This window comes from Seriola dumerili, unplaced genomic scaffold (genome assembly GCF_002260705.1).
Source record: "Seriola dumerili isolate Sdu_G_001 unplaced genomic scaffold, Sdu_1.0 BDQW01000668.1, whole genome shotgun sequence".
Classification (NCBI taxonomy): Eukaryota; Metazoa; Chordata; class Actinopteri; order Carangiformes; family Carangidae; genus Seriola; species Seriola dumerili.
In genome coordinates this window covers 832,818-856,289 of record NW_019174923.1, presented here as the reverse complement: position 1 = coordinate 856,289, position 23,472 = coordinate 832,818, and the positions used below count along the sequence as shown (strand labels likewise).

The 23,472-nt window shown below is 42.6% G+C and overlaps 1 protein-coding gene across 3 annotated transcripts in view; it reads right to left on the bottom strand.

Moving 5' to 3' along the window:
- The window catches only part of slc20a2 (solute carrier family 20 member 2), a 47,428-nt gene extending 24,169 nt beyond the window's left edge, over positions 1-23,259 (bottom strand). Inside the window, exon 1 of one of the 3 annotated variants that reach the window (XM_022765175.1) lies at positions 23,009-23,259. The gene's annotated coding sequence lies outside the window, so the exon portion shown is untranslated. Of the gene's footprint in view, positions 1-9,370; positions 9,430-22,847; positions 22,885-23,008 lie in introns of those variants that run through there. The other 2 variants (XM_022765176.1, XM_022765177.1) reach the window with 2 other exon arrangements.
- Positions 23,260-23,472: the final 213 nt, after the last annotated feature.

The window sequence follows — 23,472 nt, the reverse complement described above, 5'->3', positions numbered from 1 at the left end:
CAGAGTCCCGGACACAGAGGGTTGAGACTTTGGATGAAAAGTCAATAAACTAAAGTCATGAATTGTGTCCATCAAGATAATTGCTACTAAAAGGTTAACCAAGTTAATAATTCACGAATAAACATAACAATACAATCATAGGGAGGATGTTATTGTAAGTTTCCTGAAGTGCTTCATGTCATGTAAACAACTATATTGGTTTATCAGGAACACACACACAAGTACTGCTTTATTAAAACTGCATTAAAATCCTGACTAAAAGCTTTGGAGATCCTTAAGAGACTTTATTGAACAAGTTAAGAATATAATTCAGCATTCTTTGTTTGACAACTTCTTCACCACTCAAGTGCTGAATAAATAATATGTTTTACAGTCAATGTCCTGGCAGTAGCAGAGTTTGAGAGACTAACAAGATGCTGTGTAAATGTTTGATCAGTGGAGCACCACTGCCACGAGAGGACCACACAGTCAAACATGGCCGTCCACCAAGCACAACCAGAGACTCCACAGAGGAAACGGTCTGTGCAACGGTCAAAACACGTCACCGGAGAGAGCACAGACAGTACATCCTTCAAGTGTGTGTGTCTGTGTGTGTGTGTGTGTGTGTAAGTAAGTGTGGGAAGGAGGAGAGGAAAGATGAGCATGAGTGACTTGAGTGTGGGCGTGCACACGAGTACCAGGCCATTTTAATCAGGTCTACAATTTTCTAAACAGGGAAACTCAGCATGACAGCTGCAGCTGACACGTGGTTAAGACCTCGTCCTACTGTAACACATGAACACTGGTTCACATACCGCCACTCGCAGTCGTGCACATAAAAACTATTTTCTCCAGGGCTGAAACTTGTACATTGCATTAGTCCAGTGGTAACCTGTGTTCTCCTCTTGTTGACTGCTGTGCTGCAGAGGAGATTCAAACAGTCCAATAAAAATGTTAAAAGGAGTGAACTACTCTGAGGGGAATATTTAAAAAAAAAGAAAAAAAAAAAAAAAGACAATGTCCCACAGCTTCAATAGCATTGTCAGGGTTACAGGATGTAGTCGGCGAGTGCAGTGAAGTCCAGAATGGCCACCTGAGGGCCGAGATGTCAATCAGAAAGACATATGTAGTTCACATGTCAACCTTCACCCTGATCGTCTGTGGAATTAAGGTTTAGAGAAAAGTGACAATGAAATCTGTGTCTTAAATTAATTTACCTTTAAATTCTGGGTCAATATTGGATTAATTCAGCAACTATGGCACCATATTTGGTTTAGAAATTTAACAACAAAATGTTTTGAATTCACTAAAGCTCTGATTCACTTCCTGTGACTAGCTTCTCTCCATAGCAACAGTGGCCAAGGATCATGAATACTGTAGTATTTAGAACCAATCGCCTGATTTTTAAGGAACAAATGTGAAATAATTCAAGCTGATGCTCCAAAACATAAACCTACATGATTCTTTACATTAACCAGAAGAGTCCCATGTTTTTTATGAGGAGAAACTCTGAGGATTTTATTTAAAGAAAAACTAGAATGGGAGTGTAGAGCAGGGAAAAACACTCGTCATCTCTACAGTAGCTCTCTCTGTTCCCAGAAATACAGAGTTTAATAAGGATTTTTAATATGATTCTACTGTAGCTTAAATGTCTGAAAGAATCTAGACAGCTAAAGGCTACAAACTCCTGATGATATTAAGTTACAGTTAATTTAATGACTGCAGGGAATTTTAGTCTCTGTGTTGGGCCCATCTTAACTACTTAGCAGCAGCCACAGCGCAGCGCACAGGAGAGCAACTCCAGTGCCTCCTGGTGCGCCCTCGAGCAGGTTGGCAGGCAGGAGTATTTTACATGCATGCACTGTATTTTGTGATGGGAGAAAACCAGAGCACCTGCAAGAATCCCATGCAAATTCAAAGAAAATATGCAAACTACAGAAAGAGGCTCCAGCTAGTGCAGGACCTTGTAACGACGAGGCACAAACTTCTGCCTTGACTCCAGCCCTGTCACGCTTTAGCTTTTTCTTGGACATCACTGTCATCCGCAGACCACCAACCTGTGGACAATACCCCCAGACTGCCAAATATAAACACAAACAGGCTGTGTTAATATCCAAGGTGTGAAATGTCTCAGTGAGAAATGTCTCCTAAAAGCTGTCCACATCTGTCCACTGCTCTCAGCATCTGCTTTAAAAACATCAAAATGTCTGTTGCTCAGTTTGATCATCAAAACTCCAGCCTGGGAATACGTATGCACTCTCACAGAAGAAGAGGTATGTGACCTTATGTCCTTGACTAGTAAGTGAACACACCTGCCATGCCTTTTCTTTATACATTGATTTGTACATACAGCCAACATTCAGAGTACAATATCTGCCAGAGAATCAGTTATAAGATTCATGTGTGTGACGCATGCTAACCTGAGCTCATATGAAATGGCTTTCTTGCTAACAGAGTGGCAATATGACCTTCAGTGTGTTAGACGAATCCTCACCATCTCAGGCTCAGCAGTCAAGTTGTGTGACTTGTGACTGTTTACACTGCTCCGATGAATGATTCATTAGGACCTTGAAACTGAAAAGACTTCCCTCCTTTGGAAGAAAAACACTGAATCTTTATAAATTAATATCGTAAAACTCACTTTCAAAATAAGTTGCATAAAATGTTACGCAACCTGTCTGAAGGTTATCCTTTCACTCTTCGCTTTTATGTCTCCACATCAAGAATTGTTTACTTAGAGGAACTCCACAAAAATCAATGATATTTAACATGTCAAGAGTTAACTATCTCCGAGATCCATTTGCAATTTAGGAATATTACACTCAAAAATATAATTTGGTAACAACTACTCAGCATTAGAGGCACGGAATAGAGTCAGGGCTGCAAATAAGAAAAGAAGCAGAGGCTGCAGTACCATAATGCAGATTCACCGGCAGTGGTCGTGATTGCTCTGTGCTGCATGGGTAAGAATGCACTGATTATATTACTGTCTTGCTGGCCACTCGGACGCAGGTAAATAAACAGCAGATGAAACAGTGACGCCCTGAATTTAATTTGAAAACTGGCAGCAATGGTTATTTGACCAGAGACGAAACAAGGTGTTAAATTTAGTCGAGATGTTTGAGACGATGTGCAAGCAATGATGAGGATGATGATGGTGAACATGCTCTAACAGGGAGCAGGACACAGTATGTCTTGATAAGTTAATGTATAGTAATCATTGAGACCTGCAAATATTACATTTCAGCTGCCTTTGCAACCCAACAATAGTAATTTCACAGTTAATTATCATGTCAAGTACAAAACAAAATAAAATTGGTTTAAAAGACCATGGTGGAATTAATATACTGTTAATGAGTTCGTTTCAGGCTTGTATAAGATGTTAATGTGACTTTATCCGTCTGGAGGTTTCTGGGTCACAACAACGCTTGTGTGACTTCAAAAGCTAACCACGCTAACATAATGTTAAGCTACGATGAACGTTTGTTTACATACTGTCGACGGATCGGTTTACAGGATGTAACATCCTGCTTCACTGTTCTCCTCAGGTGGATCATTTCTAACGTTCTGCTCAAAGCGCTGTCCAAGGTGCTGAACCCGGGACCACCAGGGATTCGGGAGCTGACCGATGTGACTGCTGTTACTCCACACTTTGATGTACTTGATGACACCAGGAGATATCCATCAGGACTTTATGTAAGATGTATATCTAGCAATATATTAGCTATGATCCATGCACTTGGGACATACTGAACATACTTTCGATTATACTGCCTGAGTAATTTCAAATCGTTTATAACTGTTTTAATTAACATTTTATTATGATATTGTCTTGCTGTTGTGAAAATCAATCATCCACGAAGGAATGTCAATACATCTGCACAAGATGAACATAAGAAGAAGTGTTGAATATAAGTGTTAACTAATTTTGCTGAATCTTTTCGTTTTTATAAGATGCAAACTTCAGTTTCGGGGGGGCGGCTGTGACTCAGGAAGTAGAGTGGGTTGTCTGCTAATCACTGGCCGTTCAATCCCTGTCTCTTCCTGTCCACATAAAGAAGTGTCCTTGAGGAAGAGACTGACCCCCATATTGCTCCCAACTGGCAAGCCAGGAGCTTGCATGGCAGTAGTGTGTGTGTGTGTGTGCGTGTGCGTGTGAGAGAGAGAGAGAGAGAGAGAGAGAGAGAGAGAGAGAGAGAGAGAGAGAGAGAGAGAGAGAGAGAGAGAGAGAGAGAGAGAGAGAGAGAGAGAGAGAGAGAGAGAGAGAGAGAGAGAGAGAGAACCAAATTGTAAAGTGTTTTTTTGTCCGCTAAAGTAGAAAAGTACTGTTTAGTATAGTCCTGTATAATCTACCTTCTCATGCCCAGCTCGGAATAAACTGCTCTCCCATCTAAAAGAGCTGAAACCCTGAATAAAAACACTTAGAAGCGACACAGTCTGTGTGGCAACATGCTCTTGAGGATTATTACTGGCAGACACATTTTCTTCCTGTGTTGTGCCAGGTGGCAAACAGTAACACATAATGAGGGCAATGACACAAAAAAAACACATCATGGGGAAAACAAGACTAAATTAGGTCTTCATGTTTAATATGCCAGAGTGTTCAATCATGACGTCTAGAGGACAAGTTCAAGGTTTGAAAACTGTTCAATAGACGTGAAGAACATCCACTTAACTGAAATTTCAACTATCCGGCTACATCACAAGCTGAGCAGAGCGGTTTATCTGTTACAGCATCAACCTCTGGGAGGCATGTGTCTTGTGCCATGACCTGTGTGCAAACTACCTACTGCGATCACTCCTCTAACTGCTTGCTGTTGTGATCGCTGTACAATGCTCATTAATCTGAGCCTGAGATGCCAATGCACCACAGCCACAGCTGGTGCAAAACACTGTGTCACGAGCTACAGTCTGCATTGACACGCGGCTGCACTATCCACGCAATGATTCAAACCCCCCCCCCCTCATCAGCTTCTTCTCTAGGCACATGCTGAAAGGAGCAGAACTAAGAGAACATACATGCAACGTCAGATAATGACTCACAGCAGCATCTTAACCAGCGCCGGCTAATTGTCACACCTGAAGCATACGCAACTGCAGTCCGTGCCTCCAAGGACACAGGATTCTCACTCTCATCTACCAGACGGCTTACTAAGTTAAAAGAGAGAGAGATCTGATTAAAAAAGAAAAAAGAAAAGAGAAAGACAGAGGAGCCTTAAAGCTTGAAATCAACTCCACTCACCTTCATGTCTCCTCACATCAGTAGAAGGTGGGAAAGTGGTGGAAATTAGTGAATGTCTACGGCAAAATGACAGTATTGGGGAAAAGCACAGACAGAGAGAAATGATAGGTTGAAAAAGAACAAAAAAAAAAAAGAAAAAAGAAAAAACGGACCGAGAAGAAAATGGGGGTGAGCATGTGATTGACGGGAAATGAAATTATGAGGAGCGAGTGCAAGAGAACAGTTGATGACAGGAGGAGAGGAGGAGTGGAAGGGAAGGAGGGAATGAGCAGCAGAGGCTTAGTGAGAAATCAGCAGGTTGTGGTGGTGTTGCAGGAGGGAGAAGGAGAGAGTGAGCGAGCTAACGAGAGAGAGCAACACACACAGTGCGAGAGAGAGAGAGAGAGAGAGAGAGAGAGAGAGAGAGAGAGAGAGAGAGGGAGAGAGAGAGAGAGAGACAGCGTTACCAGCTGAGTCTAGACTGCCCCTTAAAGGAAAGCATCCGCATTCACAGCACATGCCAGCCAATGACAAATGTCGGAGAAGCCGAGGTGCTTGTTTGACTGGCTGTCTGCGTGCGGAGAGGACGGACGGATTGAGAGGAGGGCAGCCAATGACTGCAGAGGAGGATAACTAGAGAGGGGGAGATGAGGAGGAGAGGAGGTGAACCTGTGCGTGGATGTGCTTTACAGCCGGAGAAAAGCATGCAGACGGATCAAGGGCATTCAGAGCACTCGCCTTTCCTCCGTTACTCCGGTCACAACACAATACAAGCTGGAGACAGATCAATATAATGTGCACATTTTGGCAGCTAAATACTGACGCACATGTTCAGAGGGGAAGCAACAGTGCAACGAGCTCTTGGTTACACAATCATCTACGATGCTTGTTACTGCAAAGAATTTCAATATGATGAAATGAGCTCGGCCAGTTTGGACCATTTTTTTCTTGGTAACACGGGGGCCCATCACAGAAGAACACACACTATCTCCACACCGGTAACTGGCTGTGAGCCATCCGTCACTTTCTCTGCCTTTCTCTCTCTGCCACAATTGTCCCTTTCAAAAAGACGTGCTGAACACAGGACGCCTTTATGTGACTTGGTTTCGGGAGGCAGAGGCAGAGACAGAGGCTGTCGTCGACACAATGAAGAGCGCGGACCAGAGTCACTGCAGACTCATCGCTGACAAAATACAAAGCAGACTAAAGAGTCCACGTCTCTTCAGCAGTTCCTCAACACTCACTGGTAATGCCACAAGAAGCATGGAGAGGAAATATCACGCACACAGACCACTGCATACATATTAACAAGTCTTTCTAGTGAACTGGTCAATGGGAGGTAAAGCAAGAAACACAAATGAGTTGGAGATTTTGTTTTCTAAACTATGACTGCGGCACAATACTCTAGTCTTTTTTAAACGCTTATGACGTCTTTATGCATGTTTTTCAAACTTTACCAGAGATTTGGCTCAACCTCAAACTACCTCACACAGATTCTGCTGTGCTCGATTTCCACACAATCTTAGCACAGTTTTAACCACACACTTAAAAACACTCATTACTCACGTTCACTGCTGAAGCTAAGGCAATGTCTGGTGCAGTTCAGGTCCTGTTCCCTTCCTTCTCACATACTGTGCACAAGGACTAGAATAGGGGCGATAAATTCATTTGTCCGGTGCTGCTCAGAGGTCTGATCTTGTGTTTGTTTGAGCTCCTGTGGCTTTTTTCCCCCTCTATCGTCTCTCACTCATTCTCTCCCTTTCTGTCCCCCAACTGGCCCTGCCTGCTAAAAAGCCTATCTGCGTCAGCTGCACCTGCTGCCTCTGACTCTGTGCTTCGCAGCAGGGAGGCACTGTCTCCTAGAACCCAAAACTAACACACATACACACACATACAGTGTTAAGATCAGTCAGCCTCCACGGGCAGGAGGGGGGTCGCTTAAGAATGACAACAACGGCGAGTACGACTGCAAAGAGTATGTCGCTCTCAACAACATCTTCAAAGGCTCCTCTCTCTCTCTCACACACACACACACACACACACACACACACACACACACACACACACACACACACACACACACACACACACACACACATTTCCATAAATCCTCTCACTCATTCTATTTTCTCCCCTCCGCCATGGGTCTGCATTGCAGCACTAAGTCAGGTTGTCAAGAAGCAAGTAACTCTGGTAATCCCTCAGATTGCTTCTGACGGCCATTACAAGCGCACACAGACAATCTGTCTGAATTCATGCCGAACTGCAGCTACATCAACACTTTTCACTGCACTTTTTTTTTTGGGCTGATTTACCTTGGTAGAGATGAGTGATCATCATCCTTCGGTCTCCTTGCTATCACTTACGTCCCAGGGCAGCAGTGAAACGTCTCACAGCACAATCCCTGCCTTGAAACAAAAATCGCCTCTCTACTTCATGTTTCAACAATATTCGTTCTCCCTTCATAGTTAATTTAAGTTCAGCTACTGTTTATTTATATAGAGACGGGACAATGCATATTAATCAACACTGATGTTAACAACATTGATGAGAATGTGGCAGCGTTAGCTCAACAGCTAATGTAATAATAACAACTGTTGATGATAAATTAGACTGATGAATGGATTTTGTGTCATTAGCACCCGCTAACCACCAACGACAAAGACAAACAACAGCCAATAGTAACACATCGAATATTGAGCCAACTACTTTATCATCAACAGTAACGGGCTTCACATCATGTGACTACTGACATGATTAGGTTTGGTGTTAACTGTCACTGTTAACTGTCTACATAACTTCAACACAGATTCCTACCTGTAGTCTTCAGATCAACATTACCTCCAGTGACATCACTCGAGGCAATTCATCAGACTTCATCCCTCATCTGCTGCTATTTTTTGTTATATTTGAAAATCTAATTGTACATATTATATTATTATAAGAAAGACAGAGATTTTGCAGTTTTCCTTTCCTCGTACTGTCCACTTTGCTGCTGTAATACTGCAAATTTTTATCCACTGTGGGACTAAAATTGGATTATCTTATCAGGTGCAGCTCCCCCTGGGGTCACAAAAGGCTACATGCAACTTTTTTCCGACACTGAATGTGGTATCAAACGCAAGACATGGACACAGACTTTGATGTGGAAAATCGGAGCGCTTACACATTAAGTTTCAAATGGCCTTTCTAACTTACCAATTTATCAATTTATTCTTATCACTATTTCTAACTGGACCTCTGTCACATTAGTGTTTGCCGTCTATGACATAAAAGACTTTGCCACTTGGTCATTTTCACTCCTTCTTTGGTGGATTTATGCGGCAAGCTATCTTCTTAAATCCAGCTCCAGAGGATGACAGAAATCAGAGAAACGTCAGCCTCTCACCCTCCATAGACTGAACAAGTATCCGAGCTTTTAGCAACACTAAAGCAGGCCGTGTAACAACAGCAAACAATCGAGCCCCCCCTCTGGCTTTCGGTGTTGAGTAAGCCTTATGTTTAAATACTCTTAAGGTCAGCTCTCTCTGGTTTCAGCGGAGACTGTGCAAGGGTTTGACTCCCTCACCCTCAAATGGCAAAGTGACTGAAGCGACTCCTCCCTATCAGAGTGTCTGTACAACTGTTTTCAGTAACTGACAGAGCACCGCACTGTCCTCACACTGTTTGTGGTGGTTAAAAAAAAAAACACTAAATAACAAATGAGAAAAATAAAAGTAAACATGAAACATACACAGATATAACTGAATGACATTTAAGAGATGTAAATATTCATATGATTTCAACAAGTAGTGTTTTTTTCCCTTGTAAGTCAATTAATATTGGATTTGAAATTATTCTCTAGACACGTCCAGTTAAGCGCACACATACACACACACACACACACACACACGCACACACACACACAAAGCATAAAAAAAACCCACTAAAGCCAAAATAGCAGCCACACAATGGATGCAGAGCTCAAAATAATGCTGTTAGACTGGCAGAATCTATTAGTCACCTCTGAGAATAAACCATGCTCACAACAGGGATCCTAATTGACCAATCAAAATGTGCCTCAAAGACAAATATAGAGCCAACTATTTTATTACCAACAGTAAGGGGCCCGCTTTTGTTGGCTGGGCTTCACATCATATGACTACCGACACAATTAGGTTTGGTACCTACCAACAATTGTGGCTTTTTAAGGTCGGGGTCCGGCTTTCTTCTCTTTCGGCCATCTGTCTCCATATTCCTTAGAGTAGGAGTCATCTTACCTTTGACCCTCTCTCTGTTTTCCTCTCCTCTCTCACCCCCTCCCAAACTCAGCCTCAGCCAGACAGTTCCAGTTCTCTTCCACGAATCAGCATAGGTGTCCAGTAGCAAAAACGAGTCCCGTTCACCCCTGTCCTTCCTCCTCTTCTCGACTCCCCCTCCCTGCCTACCCCCCTTTCCAATCTCTCCTTCTCTTAGGTGTGGAAACTGAGAAATGTTGATCTGGCTCTGTGCTCACAAAGCACTGCCAGGACCTCCAACCTACCTACCTCTTTCTCGACTGCTGGGACTGGTAATCTACTGTTGGCGTGCTCGGTGGCATTTAATTGTGTTACTGGGGCAAAGTGGGTGCCGGTATTAGTGATTGCTGAAAATGCAGTGCGAAAAGAGGACAAGAGACTCGGTGAGACAGGAAAGGTACCGATATGATTAATGATGTTTCAGGCTACGTTCACAGTAATGGGGATAAATACATCTTGCCGTCTCCGTTTTGGTCTTCCAGCCACATGAAATCTTACTCAGTGTTCTCCAAAGAGGAGAACCAAAAATGCTGGTCTTTTGCAAATGCTGACATATGACTGTCATGTGTCATGAAAAACGGGGTCTAAACTACTGTGGGAAACAACGTAAAGCTCCTAGCTCAGGACGTGTCCGCAAACTACCTACTGCTGACACTGATGGACAGAAAAAGTAAAGAGTAGTAAAGTAAAAACAGATCTATGCAAAAGGATCCAGATAAATTACAAATATAAAAACACAGAATACATTTCCAGGCACTCTGCTGTGTATTGTACTTCAATGTGCTCATTTTGATGACAGGTCTGTCTCTTTGAAAATGGCCACAATGACTGAAAAGAAGTGCCAGCTGTCTGGGAAAGTTCTACACAGTGCGAGCGCGCTGCCAGTGGAACAGCATGTGGTGAAAGGTTAAGGAAGGACACAATTAGACACATAAACAGAGTTGAACATATCTGCATTGATGTGGACACGGGTTCACTGCGTGACAGTATTAAGTGTCTGTGGACAGATTTCAGGAAAAAAAGGAGCAAATTCATTGAGTAAAGGGGGGGGGGGGGGAGTGGCTACACAAACATTGGGGTTTTTTTTTTAAATCGGCCATAGTATAGTATGGAGATGTGTTTGTTTCTATTCACTGTGTGTCTCACTACAGTATAATGGACATTCGTGACCTTGAATGGCTGCGTCCCCACGTGAGGTGAAAAGATGAGCACAGAAGCAAAAAGAGAGAGGCAGACAGAGAGAGAGAGAGAGAGAGAGAGAGAGAGAGAGAGAGAAAAAGGGAAAGAGAGAGCGAGAACGCTGCCTCCTAAGCTGGATCTAGTGGCCTGTGCCCTCCTGCTCTTAATCCTGGCTTCTAGCACATGACCCAGCTAACAGTATTATGGAGTGCTTTGATTAGACCTGCTGCTGTGCGCACGTAGCAGTGGACGTGGCGGCGGTGGGGGAACATGGGGTCCTGTGCTTTGCCACCTCTTTGCAGGAATGCCAAGCCTCTGTACAGACAACATATGCATGCACACATTACACACACACACACACACTGCATTCACACGCACACAAACTGCATTAACCAGCATTTAACCTTAGCGTACATAGCCTACACTTACAGCGGAAGAAAAGACACGAGGCTGGTGGGATTAGGCCTGCGAGTCACTGTGTCAGCAGATTACCCCGGCGCTGTTATTCTAGGTGAAAACTAAGAGTAATGCTCAAAAACGTGCTGCTAGCATTAGCTGTCGACGATAGGCCGCAGAATGAGCTGCAAGAATGGCACTGCGGGAGGGGGATTTCACATGACGACTTCAGCAGTAGGCCTTAATCGCATCAAGGGGTCTCACAAGGGGGACATTTATTTTCAAATTTGCAACTGATAGAAAAAACAACCTTAAAATTAGGGGCTTGGCATTGAAAGTCAACACTGAATTATATCCACATCAAATTAAAAAAAGTTTCAATCTTAATTTTGTTTACTGTGTACTATATTAACACAAAGCTTATCCTCACTAAAGTAAAGGTAGTGTTTTGGTATGAAAAAACGGAGGGAAATGGAGCTGAAAGCTGGTTTGAAAATAATACCGTAAAGCGTAAACTGTTGGGGAATTCAGCATAGCATGCCATCACCATGGGAGATGAACTGTATGTTGTATTCCCTCTAGGGAAGGTATTTCTGTCTTTATAATGTTTACTCAACAATGAATCCCTGAGGAGAAGCAATGGAGATAAACCAACACAGATGCAACAAACTAGTGACAACCCTCCAAGTTGATTGTAGTTGGACTTTTTGAGCCATGGAGATATTATAATCTGCAACAATTCTAGCCGACAGATTTCTCAACTATATAAACTCCCAAAACGGTTGAAAAAAAAAATGTAGAAACTCAACAGTCCACAGGCAGGTTCCTGACAACATCAACCTGTGAACAAATTTGTTCACCGCCAAAAAAAAAAGAAAAAGAAAAAAAAAAAATCACAATCTTGAATCCAGGATTGTCAATTGAGTAAAAATATTGCACGGCAGGGGGACATAGATCGATGCTGTTACAACTGCTGAAGCATGAATGAGTTAATCTTAACATTACAGAGTGCACACTGTGTGACCAGCGTTATCTATCACATGTTTGCAGGTTGGGTTGAACACTAGCAGACTGTACTGTACTTGAAGGAGTGGTGAGGCAAGTTGGAAAAACAGGTTTCAGTCGGACTCATTTACGATACAAGTACTGTAAAACTAAATCCTTCGATAGTCAACAAAATCAGCGCTTGTAATGTAATCAAGAACTTTGAAATGAATTCTCTTCACAGGCAAAATGTCTATGTTATTACTCTAGTTCTGTCTGTCTGCTTGCCTACAAAACAAAACACCACTATTTCAGACCATCAGAAAAAAGTGTTTGAATGCAGCTGTTGCACTGACCACTGAGACAGATATTTTTGGGGACAGCATCGTTTGAGGCTGTGTGTGACATGTGCTACTTTCTTTGTGTCTGAGTGCTGTCGCAGCATGCTAGACGCTGAAGGAAACTCGTTGTGACAAGTGGTCTGCTGGTGTTCCGGTAATGGAGGGTAGACGCGGAGGAGGGTGGGCTTGCCTGGGTCACCTTTAATCCTGTTGGGAAAAATCATTTCCTTGAGACTTTTTCCACCCATCGCCTCAAATCAGAACGTCATCTTGCCCCACCAGGAGGAGGCACAGTGAAGCTCAACCCGCCCTCGTTTTTTCCTCATATATACCACTAGAAAATCTTAATGCATGGAGTGAAGTATTTTCACTGCTATGGATATCATTTAAAGTCTAAATAAACCACATATTCTATTTGTCACAGAAAGAAAATTATTGCTGTCTCTCTTACTGCACCTCCTGCAAGGCTACAGTTGTTCTCATTAAAAACTTGCTGATACACAACTGCCTCTACTAAAATGATCCACCACTTTAACTACACTTGTAAATTTTATTTCATCCCAGACATGACTTTTTAACGAGCTAGTCATTGGCGTGACATGAAACATTGTTCTATTAAAGCAGAATTAAAAGTGACCAGATCACTTTGTGTCTTCAGCTAGAAACATCGTCGCTGTACTCCCAAGTTTCAATTTTCCCCTTCACTGCCACGCATAAGAACATAATAAGAAGCGAGGTAAAGTTGTATTAGAACAAACAGTGAGAGTTTCAGACTGTGGCAAACAAATCAGCAGCTTTTAGCCTCTTCCTGGAAATTAATGTCGATTCGAGGAAAATATCTATTTTAAATTGCTATTGTTTTCTAGAAATAAACCATCCGAGCCATTTGTGGTTTACATCAACAAGATTTGACTTTACCCAGTTTACCACAAACCTCTCGTGTTTCTATATTATTATATAAAATGATGCAGATGTTTGTTGGTGAGGACCTCCCATAGTTCAGACAGTTAGACAAAAGTCAACTTGCCTAGTTTTCTGTACAAAAACTGAAATCTTAACATTCAAAATTGGCTTTATATTGGTTGATGAAAGTTACACATTTGGCCACTTATAGTAATGATAATGTAAGATGAGATTTATTTCTGTTAAGATTTATTTTGTACATTATCTCAGGTTTGTTGAGAGAATTGGAATAATTGAAGTAATGGTAACTACAGCAGAGAGACAGTACATATATAACGTATTCTGTCCCTTAACTTAGATTTGAAACTACATTATCCACTTTGCCTGTAAAGTCAGTGATGGCTAAGATCGGCGGAGTGATGTGATGTAAGGCAGTGAGGTGATGTATGACGGCTGTAGGTGCTCAGTTGTCCTTGTGTGGAAGCAGACATTAAAGTGGATCAAGTTAGTCAGAAGTAAGCTGTCCCCATGTTGTTGCTCCTCCCATGACCCAAATGTAGACTGACTGAACTAAGTTTACAGTTAACAACCAACGTTACAATAAACTGCTGCTCAGGCACTTAATGTTGACAGCTCTTCACTTTAGCTGCTTAAGCTAACTTCAACGTTAGCTTCACAGGTTGACAGAACTGACCGCCTCACAGCCCCCAAACCCCTGCAGGTCTCAAGTCAGAGCTTTTCAGGTGTTGAGCATGAAACAACGGCATGACAGGGAGAGTCAGACATCGCTGTCCATCAGCTGTCTGTCACTGCAGCTGGCCAACTACCTGCGAGCTTTATTCACAAAAAGACACACCACTCTGTCGGTCTTTTAAGAACAGCAAGGACACAATCTTTAGTCTTAAATCTTTTTTTTTTTTTTTTATAAACCTCCTTGAACTTTCATTTCACAGCTTATTCAGACACCGCTAATAATGTAAGTTATAATTAAAATTGCAGCTTAAAATTTGAAAACCAGACTCTGGTTGGCAATTTCAATATAAAAATGGTTAACAGTTCAGCCCTGGGCAAAGGAAAACAAATTATCGTATATTTTGCGAGTCACAAACAGAAGTGTTTATGTGTAAAGGGTATGTTGACAGGTTTTGTGACCACAGTTCATACTGGGTAAGCCCTCTCAGCATTACTGGGGTGGTGGTGGGGTCACTCACTGTGTAGCCATAGCAGGGATGGGAATGTGTGAAACATTATGAATATGTCATCACCTGTTCAGTACAGGGAACCCTGGGGATATTCAATGATATTTAATCCCTGTCTCCCATAGTTTACTGGCCTGACATTACCCTAGAACAGCATCTTTGCACAAGGACAGGACCCCATTTATTCTGCACACATTCTACTTTTTAGCGTTTTCCCCAGGGTGTCTTGTAGTACAGGAGTATTTTTGGTGCCAGTGCATTTTCTAGACTCCGTTCCAAAACGGTTCTATTATGGACTATCATAGCGAAAGAAGACCAATTATACAATTTACCAATTATACAATCCTCCGCTCAGTTTGAATACCTCGATTAATTCTTCTTTCAACAGAAAAGAATTGCCCCCTAATACTACTGTGTAAGGCGGTCTCTGCTCGTTAGAGCTTTAGGGCATGAATCAGTGCAATCATCATATCTGATCACAGTATTATTTCCTCAACACTATACAATTACATGTAATTATAAAGGATATAATTTACATGATTTACTTACTGATGGACCAGTCTGGTCAGCACCAGAGATGTTACATAACCCTGAGGTGTCCCTTTAACTGATCACACTGATTGGAGGTTTTGTTATCAATATTGCTTCATACATTTTTCTAAAATGGGCTTGACAACAGCAAAACTACCACCCCAGAAATCATGTACCATGACAGAGCGAGAATGTGTTGACAAGTAAGCCCCACCCTCTTAACCAAATATGGTAATGTCACTGATCAGCACTCCGCGAGAAACCTGGGTTATCAATACCAGAAGTACAAATTGCAAGCATGCCAGCAGAGATCTTCAATTACGGTAAGGACATACAGGTCAGCTGAGGGTACTAAGAGTTTTATTCCTGATTGTTTGATTTGGGAAGCCAATGTCACAGTGAGTATACTAATCCATTAAATTGCCATTCGAGATAAGAGAAAAATGAATGAAAACTATTATATTTTGGTTTGTTATGTAAGCAGCCAAGCAAGAACTCAGAAAAAAAACATATTGCATCAGAATCATCTGATCTTTTGACATCCTGTCAGCAGCCATGATGGATTGTGTCAGCCAAGAGTGCATGTGTTTATTTTGAGTGTGTCCACTACAAAAACAAAAAACAAAAAAAACAACAGTGCAAACATTATTGGACAAATGACAGATTTGTGGCGACATTCTGAAAGTCAATTGCCCAGCATGCCATTGTTCTACCTAGCTTATCCACACCCTGCAAGGTGGCCTCTGGAGAGATCCCACCAGACTCTATCTGACAAACTGCCCCCACCTTCCAGCCCTCGCTGCTTTCTGAGGTGTCACATATCCACCACTCGCTCTTGTTGCTAAAGGCAGTAGAGAGAAGGAATGATTTGGCTAGAAATAGCAGTGTCACATGAGTGTGTGCAGTGACCAGTCAGCCAGCTGCTCATCCTTACATGGAGCCCTGCCCCAGCATACAATCAAATGCAAATAGGCGGTAACTTTATCAACATAACAGCAAGGACCAGCACAGACAGGTTCATCATTCATCTCTTGAGGCTTGTCACACCCTTCACTACTCTCTGGTGCAGAACTACGAGAGCCGAGTTAAAATGTACACGTGAGCTCACACCTGTTCAAACAACAAGATTTCTACAAACTCAGAAGAGCTCTCACATGTACAAAACATGCCTGAGCCCCATTTTCCCATTAGAGAACATGAAAAAAAGGTTTAAAAAAGGTTATGTGTGTACAATCATGTGACAAAATATTTACACACAAGAAGTTCATGTTCACACATAATCACAAAATTGTGATCAATCTCCAGGAAAGTGCCCTTTTTTCTAGATCAGCTACTTGTTGTGTCATGCAGAATTACCAGTCTAAACATTTAAGAGAGAAAAAGAATTATGAGAACAGTAAGTTATGTCTTATTAAAAGTTAAACAACAAAGGGGGCAGAAGCGATCCATACAAAGGCCTTTTTCTTCAATCTCGCACAGCCCACCCACAGTGTGTGAGAGTAGATCTCTGGTAATTTGGAGGCAATTTGTAGTTAACAGGGTCATAGATTTGTATCCACTAGGCACAAAAATGACAAAATGTGCCACTCACTTGACATGACATCATCTCACATGCCAAGAATAACTTTTCCCATGCTTCTTTCAGTATTTCCTCTCGTGTTTTGCCATCAAACATTTTCCAAAACCTCAAACTGACCCGAACTTTTAGCGGCAACATTATGACTCATCAAACAAGCCGTGGGTGCTCGTGGACAAATGTACTTGAATGAGGAGAACAGGGAAATAATGTCCATTCTACCTACCATAAATAAAACCACAATGCCTCACAGTTCAGCAGTGAGCCTGTCATTAGCATAGTTAACACCAGGCCAGCACCCAAACAAGAGGCGCTCTGTGTGACAGTGCTTTGATACAGACCCTGCCGCTTACAGAAGGCCACCAGAGACACTACAAAACGGCTCTCATGGCCCGAGTGGAGAGCACAAACGAGGCCAAAATCCCACAACAGGTCAGAGAAAACGATGTAAAACAAGCAGTCATGCGCTAACTAGGGTATTAAATGACTAATTGTTTACATATGAAAGGAAGGTGGCATGGGTTTCCTTTTGCGTGATAAGAATTAGGGATGTGTGCGATTAGTTGACTGATTAAACGTGGCTACCCCCACTAGTCGGTATCAGAAATACAAGTGGGTTAAACTAATTATTAATATTTTACTAATGTACAACACCAATTAACTGTTGTGTCTTAGATGTTACGCAGATGCCGGCCACTAGCTGGGGCTACAGCCCCCCCACAGACAGCTGCTCCATTCTCCCAGCGCTAATGCCCCAATGTTGTAAACAAGCAAATTGGAAAGTTTGACATCGATGATCCAAAGACGCCGTCATCCCGCTCTGTCTGAAAAGGTAACTCAGCTCATCATCGTGGCAATTTTGACTGTTTTCTGAGTGTTTTCTTACTACAAGTCAACTGGTCTAAATTTGAATTTCCATTTACTCGTCAGGTAAAACAGTCATTAGCAACATCGTCTAGTAGGAATCCAGAGGCTTTGTCTTGAAGGAGGCCACAACTGAAAGAGTAGAGGTTTCCACGTATGTGTCACCCTCCCCAACTTAAGGGAGGGTCTTTTCAAAGCAACCAAGACGGGAAAACTAACAGGAAACCAGCATGATTAAATAACTGAGTCAGTGTTCACTGTAAATGCTGATATTTGTCAAGAAGACAGAAGAAACCGTAAAAAATACCACAATCATTCAGTGAAGACGTGTCGGTCAGAAGGAGCTATTACGGCTCATTTTTTGGTCATAGAAGAATGCAGGCCTGCGTGACATTGGTAACAGGAAGACAGGCAAGCATTATGGGATGGCAGCGTTTTTATCGGTTATAAACTGGCCACTAGACAGGAGTTCCCTGAAACCAGCTGCACACATATACATGTGTAAAAAACCACAAATATTTAAGTGTATAAACGCAGCCTCAAGTATTTTTGTGTCCAGACAACTTAGATCTGGTTAAATGCTGGGGCAGATCTGAAAGTAGTCTAATTAAGAGCTGAAATGGTTTGGATTATTTTCCCAGGCTTTAAACAGTGAAATTAAATCATCAGGAGACTCACGGAACTGTGATGTCTGAAAACCTCTTTTCTCAAGTTTCCTCCATTTGTTTTCAGCCTCTATCTCCCATCACTGACAGCTAGCAGCTTGCTTAATGTGCACTCCTCTCCATTTCCTTTTCCCAACAGCAACATCAACAAGAACCCTCACATGCCAACCTTTTCCCGCTCTTCTCTGTGCTTTGCTTTGACCTTTGCCAATAAAAAATGAGAAGGCACGTTATCAGCTCCGCTTGATCAATGACATGCTTAATCAGGTTTTAAGCTGTAACGTGGATTAAGCAATGCTGGTGCTGTAACACACACACACACGGACACACACACAGCATGAAGATTCCCACTCTTTCAGTGCTATCATGTGATGTTGCCATGGCGAAGGAGGCCTCAGACATAACAGTGTGATTGTGCTCTGAGGGCGAGGTGGGCCGATCAGAGAGACAGACTGTTCTCTGACTGTGACACTGCCAGCCCTGGTGCCAACTGCCCCTCCGCCCACAGAGACACAGACACACCCACTGGCAGAAGGGCCAGCCCGCACGGGGCCCTACCGTCATGGAAACCAGAACAGACTGCGGCGCCTTTTCTATACATTTAATTTTCTTTCTTCCCTTTTGTGGCGCTCTGCAGAGACCAAGGCCATTTCTTCTTTTTGTTAGAAAATGTGTTCTGAATGCGCTCTGCGCTTAAAGCTACAGTATGTAACTTTTTTCCTTCTGTGACCCAGACTTGATGAACAGACTGGCGTAAGTGCAGTGACATTCCCTTCTGAAGTGTCGCAGCGAGCCTTGCCCTTCTAACCAATCAGAGAAGGCCAAAGTCAGGGGTCGGAGCTCATGGCTGTCAATCAATTCATGAACTTGCTTCTGGTCAACTACTCATCTCGCACCAAGGGCGTTTTGCTTTTGAGTCTTGTGCTAGCGCTAGCTTGATTTCCAGATTTTCCCTATTGTAGCTTCAACAGCCGACTGTGCTGGAAAATAATATTTCTGACCTCTTTCTTTAAGACAAAACATCAGATCAGAGCAAAAGGTCTGGCATCAGTTATGCTGGCAGCTTCTATGTTACACTGTAGGGCAGCAACTAACAATTATGTTCATTAATGATTAATCTTTTTATTGTTTTTTTGATTAATCAACAAAGAATTTGGTCAACCTTTAATCATAACAGTGAAAGATCTGAGAGCCCGTGTTGAGGTCTCCAGATTGCTTGCTTGGTCTGACCACCAGTCTCAAACTACAGCTAAAACAATAATTCACCCAGATAGAGCTAAAATGATTCATTGCTTAATCTATTAGTTGACCAATGGAAAAATGAATCTGGTATTTTGATAACTGTTAAACCGTTTAAGTCATTTTTAAAGCAAAAACAGTGAACACATCTTCTGGTTCTAGGTTCTCAAATGAGAGGATTTGCTTCTTTCTCTCTTTGTCATGTCTCAATGTAAACTGAAAATTCCTGGGTTTTGGACTTTTTTTTTTTTTTACTTCTACGTTTTTGAGGTTTTATAGATTTAACAATTGAAAAATGGCAATAATGAAATAATAGTTAGTTGCAGCACTACATGCAATAGTGACATATTGTAGATATACATGTCCAATGATGAGTAACAAGGAATTGCAATGCAGAACTGAAACGTTGAGTTGGATCATCAAATAATCACTTGAGAGAAAATTAACTGCTTACTCTTTCGATGAGCTATTTGATCTTGGTATGAGCATTTTATATAAGTTGCTGTTTTTCTGTGTCTTATATGACATCACAGAGTGCATCAGACCTTTGCAATCATGTATAACGCCTTGAATATTAATCCTGCCTCACTGTGTGCAGAAATCCAATACAGAAAACACAGCATATATGCGTGTTTGAGAAAAAGGGACACCCTGCACAGAAGGAGGCTGTGAAGTAATGTGGCGTGACCTGCCCGCTCATAGAGGACATTCTCGTCGCGGAGTGAGAGGCCTACGATGAATTTAACATTGACCTGGAACGAAAGGTGGAGTCATGGATGGCAGAAAGTTCTTAGAAACAGTAAAGTGCTAGTGCACATGCAGTGGGAAAGTACACACCTCCCTGAAAACTGGTCTGACGCAGCTTTCTCAGCATCTTGTTGAACATGAAAACATTACACAATGTACACATGCTTCTTCCGTCCATACAAAAACACCTCCACCCCGACCCCACCCCTCCACTGACAGCCATCACCAACACAGAACTTCCAAGACACAATCTTAAGCTGTCTGACTTAAACTGCTGTTTAAATATGCACCAGTCTGTTACTGTTATGAAGCATTTGGATTTAAGGGTTCACATAAAAGAGAGACTCTATCGACGGTGTGGTCTAAGCTGTGGCTGCACCCTGTCGCCACGGAACCAGCAATTAAGTGTGAATCACTCTGCCTCGATTGTTTTGGGTTTTTTTCCAAAAGGATTACACTCATAAAGGGCAGGTCAAAGTACAGTCAAAATATAAATTGGATCTGTCCTTATCTTTTCTGTGAACCCACCTTAATTCCACACCGTAGTGATAGAAAAATTTAATTAAGGCTCAGTCAAAAGGAGGGCAACAACAGTACAGCTTTTCTGTCTGGTGACAGCATCACTGCAGAGAGACTTGCTGGGGTTCGACACACACAACTTTAACTGTCAGGTTTCTTGGAAAGTAGGATCCCTCTGCAAGTCAGATGGCTTCAAATGCAAAACAGGAGATTAAACCGTGTGGGTGCTTAAAGAACTTTAAATTTATTTTTTTTAATAAATCCCTGCATGACCATGTGAAACCAGTGGAGTAAGCTTAGAGGCCATTTCTAGGCTGGCTGGCTACTCTTCAGGAGTTACTCAAAAAGGGTGTATCTAGGGTATGAACATGGGTGAAGGGTGTGAGGGGCTGCAAATAAATTGCAGCACCACTTCATTATTACTAAAGCACACTTCAGAGAGAGGTGGGTGCTTTTTTTAAACAAAGGGGAGGGATGGGAGAGGACGCAGACACTGTCCTTATCATTGAAATAACAGAAGGCCCAGACTGTGCAGTCCTGTTCACATAAAGCATAAAGGTGTGTAAAAAGAGGGAAGTCATTAATCTGTCTATCTTATCGCAATATGTTATCATATCAGCCTTATAGCCCTTATGGCTAGACGAGATACAACAATCAGTGTATTTGGTTGTTCCAGTTAATGAGCCCCTGCTGTGTAAAGCTGTAACTGATGTTACAGTGGAAGTGGAAGAAAACAAGTAAAACACACGAGGTTGTCACAGACCACCAGCATTCGTCTTCTTTCTCTCTCTTTCTTATCACAGTATGGAAATCAATCATTAACTCAAACACCCCATTCCAGCCGCCAGGAATGCTATGTGCTTCCACTGCCTATGTAGGCGATAGGATAAGATATCTTCAGCGTGGAGTATGTGAAATATAAATGACATAATCGGAAGACTGCGTTTGACATATTCCACACAGTAAATACGTGTGAACGTCTTAACTCAGCACCCTTATCTGCATCACAACAATGAACGGCGACTAACACATTTACTTTGGTACTGAGGTAATTTGAGGTACTTGTGCTTAACTTGATTTATTCCATTTTATGCTTCTTCACACTAACAACAGTAACATAAAGTAACACTTACACATTAATCTAAACAGTAATCATAACACTCCCATGGGCCATATTCCTAAACTGACCTACACTCTCACCTTTGACACTTAAAATACACATTTTGCTAATTACACTTAACATTTTCACTACCAGACTACAATTCTACTATGCTGCATCTCTACTTTTACCGAAGTAAATGGTCTGAATACTTCCTCCAACCACAGCTGAATTATTTTGCCGGGTTTTCCTGTTATTCTTTCCACAACATCCTAACCCTGTATGTCCGCTGTGCATATGTTCCAGTGTTTGTGATAATTCTTGTTATCTGTCACTGTGACAAAGGAAGAGGCTCACCCTGAAAAAGCAGATGGGGCCTCAATAGCAGGAAAACAGTGTATGCTGCAATAATTGCCATGGTGAACAGGTTTATTTCCTTGTGCCGCATGGGTTAGGGTAAGTTGTGCAACAGAAATTATGAAACCATCTACAGGTAAAATATCAAGGTAGACACACCAGCACAGTGACAATAAAAAAGCCTGGACCCTTGAGTCCTTGTTGGAGACTGGGGAAGTGACCTGAAGCACTTCTGAGATGTCTGGGACAGTGTCCCCTAACTTATTATCATTGGGCAATGGGGCGGTAGTGTTTGTGCACACTGCGCATGCCCGGTTGTCGACCCGCCTTGTCGTCAAACAGTGTCTGCTCTGCGCACGAAAAGCTCAACAGAGTGAAATGAACTCGCGTGATTAACAGTCAAATGATTAGACCCTCGTTGAAAGCGGCTCACCGGGCCAAGCACTTCGCCTCCGCTTGGCTTTCACAGCCTTTCCCCCACACTGGTTCAGACCGGTGGAATGAACCAGACAGTGGATCTGATTCGGTGCTATTGTGATATCGGATGTGGAGTCACACACGTGTAGCGGCAGCTCGACTCACTCATTTAGTTGTGTGCGATCGGTGGCAACAATAAGTACGAGCACACTAACACGACATGTAGCCACTTGTGGCGAAATGCAGCATTTAGTAGTGATGTCTGTCAAAGCTGAACGAGAACAAGCGGTTAGGAGCTGCAGCAGCTGATTTCAGTACACAGACATTTGTACTTTACGCTGTATTCACACTTACCAGGCCCGGTCCTCCGTAAATGCAGCCCCGCACGGACGCTCACCACAAAGAAATGCGCAAGGAAAGTGGATAAACAGGACAGAAACCCCGTCGACGGGTAAAAGACACAGGGGCAGCGGGTTTTTTTTCTTTTTTTTTTTTGCCTGACAAAATATACTTACCGACGAAATAGGACACCGCAAGAGGGGGAAATGTGTTGTTCCTCCTCGGCTCCACGCCTCTATCTCTGCCTGTATTTTCCCAGAACCGTTCTGCGTGGGTTGCGTCGAAAATGTCACAGATTCCAGCAGTGGCTGTCGTCCCCCCGGAATGGTTGCCCTCGACTCGGCCGACTCATGCGACCATGTTGCCCTGTGTGTCGCCTGCTGCTCTCATCCGGGCGTTTAGGAATTGAGCCGTCGTCTCAGCACTGCTCAGGATGACAGCTTTGGGATGAAGGAGAGGAGGAGGGGTGGGGGTGGTGGAGGGGTAGCGTGAGACAGGGAAGGAGAGGGAGAGAGAGAGAGAGTAGTAGTGGTCAGTAATCTGGTGAGGGCATGATGACACCATATAGGGGGGAGAGCAATAAATATACCTAATACCATTAATGTGTTCAGGGAGATCTGGTATGAATAAAAATGGGTTA